This window comes from Microtus ochrogaster, unplaced genomic scaffold, assembly GCF_000317375.1.
Source record: "Microtus ochrogaster isolate Prairie Vole_2 unplaced genomic scaffold, MicOch1.0 UNK222, whole genome shotgun sequence".
NCBI classification, from domain to species: Eukaryota; Metazoa; Chordata; class Mammalia; order Rodentia; family Cricetidae; genus Microtus; species Microtus ochrogaster.
Window position 1 is genome coordinate 60,448 of NW_004949320.1, and position 3,165 is coordinate 63,612.

Consider the following 3,165-nt stretch of genomic DNA (forward strand, 5'->3'; position numbering starts at 1 on the left):
AGGGACTTGATCGGGGGAGGGGGAGGGAAATGGGAGGCGGTGGCGGGGAGGAGGCAGAAATCCTTAATAAATAAATAAATTAAAAAAAGTATTCAAAACAGAAAAAAATAAAAAAATGAAATAAGAAAACAATAGCTCATGATACAATTGTCCATATATCTTAGTTTCAAAAAGAGTACATTAATTTATAATACTGCCTTTAAATTCATAAGAGCTTCACAATAGATTGTGCACACAGCAACAATGCAGGGCAAGAACATCAGTCTGCTCCCACAGACTCCTCTAAAGACACTGCTCTCTATGTCCTACACACTTGCTTTCAAAAGCTTCTACATACCACTAGGATGTGTCTAATATATTATAGTAAATAAAATTCTGGTTTTAATACTGGTCAATGATACACTGAAAACTCATCACCTTACATAAATTATCACAGCATGACTTGATAACAATGATGATCGTTCAGTAACATTTTTAGTTTCAAAAGCATATTCTAAAATATAAACAATGCATTATGATTTTATTCTTTTTTAATTTTATGAAAATAGTTTTTTCATCCAATATATTCAGATTGAGATTTTTCTTCTTCCAACTACTCTCAGAACCTCCCCACCTACCCACACACCCAAATACACCTCTTTTCCCTTCCTCTTTAGAAAACAAACAGGCATAACACAATGATAATAATAATATAATAAAAATAAGAGAAACAAAAAACTAGCAGTAGAAAAGAGCCAAAGAAAAAGCACAAACAGACACAGAGACACACTCACTCACTCACACAGAATTCCTATAAAACCATAAGAATCAATACTATATATGCAAAAGACTTATGTTTTTAAAAAATAAAATAAAATAAACAAGCAAGCCAAAAAAAAAAGGCCCAGCATATCATTGAGAGACAAAGAACCTCCAAAATGCCAAACAATTCATTTCATGTCTGCCACTTCCTGCTGTACTTGAGATACAGTGAGACTCAGTTAGAGACAACTAATTTTTCATTTGTGAGTGGTTATCAGTTGGAGATAGCTTCTGGATTAGAAATGAGTGCTTGTGTCGGTTTCCCCTCTCACTGCTGAAGCCCCATCTTTCACAGACATTTGTGGGTCCTGCGCATGCTGCCACAGTCTTTGTGAGTTCATGTGTGTATCAGTCTTGCTGTGTTTAGAAGACTTGCTTCATTGGTGTCCTATTCTCATTTTAAACCACATCCCGAATAAGGGCAAACACCCTTTCATGGTGGCCCTTAGTTCAAGGTCTCTTCCTGTATTTCTTCAGAATATATCTTCTAGGTCTTTCTTGTGAGCTTCATTTATATTGTATGTATCTGTCTTCATAAATGTGTATGGACTCTAGTCTTTTCATTAGTTTACAGGGTTTATGAGAAATTACTCAAGGTAATTTTTCTTCCATAAATCATCATGGCATGACTTGATAACAACAATGATCCCCCAGTGACATATTTAGTTCCAAAAGCATAAACATAGTTTCTAAAATATAAACAATGCATTATGATTCTATTCCATTTAATTTATTTATTTAAAATGTTATTAAATATTTTTTAATTTTTATTCTTTTTTAACCCTAATCTAATGAATAAAATGAGATTTGATTATATCAAGTGAAGAAATTCTTTAAAAGTTTGAGAAAATTTATAAAAACACAAAAAGATCGTAAAGAACTTCAGGATCAGCAGGGGAATTTTTACAGCTACAGAACTCCAAGGATTTCAAGGAGAATAAATTAAATCTATAGTTCCAGAACAGAGTGAGACAATAGGAGATGTAAATACGAGAGTACCACAGATATTTCTGCAGTTTATTCTGGGCCTTATGTTCTGTTGGAGAACCCTGGGGTGTGGTGCTACAATTAACATTGTTACTCCCCTTTAGCAAATTATGTCACTAAACCTGAAAACTCAGTTGCTTGTCACGGGACACATTGTAGACTAGTGAATTTTGTGTTATGTTTCATTTGGTATAAAATATGTCCCCTGGTCAAGCAATACCTTGTGTAAGTACAAGATGGCTTAGACAACACATTCTATAAACCCACAACTGATTAAGCTACTATATATGTAGGATCTAGCCCACTCACACTTTAATCACTGAATAAGAAAAGGTATGGATGATTTACAATAAAGAATTACTTACAGGAGCTAGATTTATCTAATGCTCAATACTAAAAGCTGCCCATGAAGATTATAATATCAATTTAGATACAAAGTTAAAGGTGCTAGAATCCCACAAGGGAAAATGGGCATGAGACAGAGACCAAGGATAGTTAATACTGTGCCTCCAATTTCAATGGTGTAGTTGATGGATAGCCTGGTGACTATAATCATAGTGACATACTGGCAACTAGCTTGAAACATGAAAGAATTAAAAGGGTATATTGAAAAGGAAGCAGAACTACAACACTACTTCTGTTCCAGAGTCTCTTAATGAGTTAGCATGCTATAGAGTGTCTATAGATGCATAGGTACCTACAATGTAACAACTGATTTAAAAACATTATAGCTTCATTTGCATCTAGAAAATATCACAAAAACATTTTTTGCTGAAGTCTGACTTGGATATATACTAATAAAAAAAGAGCATGTGAAATAGAAAGGAAATATGAAGGGAACTTGAATATATGTGAACATCATAAGGTTAACTGGACAGCTGATATTTCTGGGAAATGAGTGTGAATGCTTGCAGATTCTAAACAGACAGACAAATGAGAGGCTAGTGTGCATCCAAGGTACAGAAGATGAAAAATTGGCTCATATCAATGTCCCTGAAAGCCCTGAATGTGAGAAAATTTATGTTCAGTAGGGAAGAGACAGTGTGTGTGCGTGTGTGTGTGTATGTGTATGTGTGTATGTATGTGTGTGTGTGTTTACATTTCCTTTGTAAGCCTTAAAGCAATCTTGTATCTTCTGTACAGCTAAAAGTTTGCTTCACATAAAGTTTCCTCTTTGGGAATTGAGCTCTCTCTTATTATAATCTTTGTTTTATAAATATATAATTGCTTCTCTGTTGCTAGAAATCACTGCAAATCTCTCTTAGCAGAAGACAAAATTTACCCAAATATCAGTATATATGAGCAAAGAAAGTAATTTTTCACTGAATTTTGTCAACAAAAAAATTGTTCAATGATGAATGTCTACACTGCAATCAT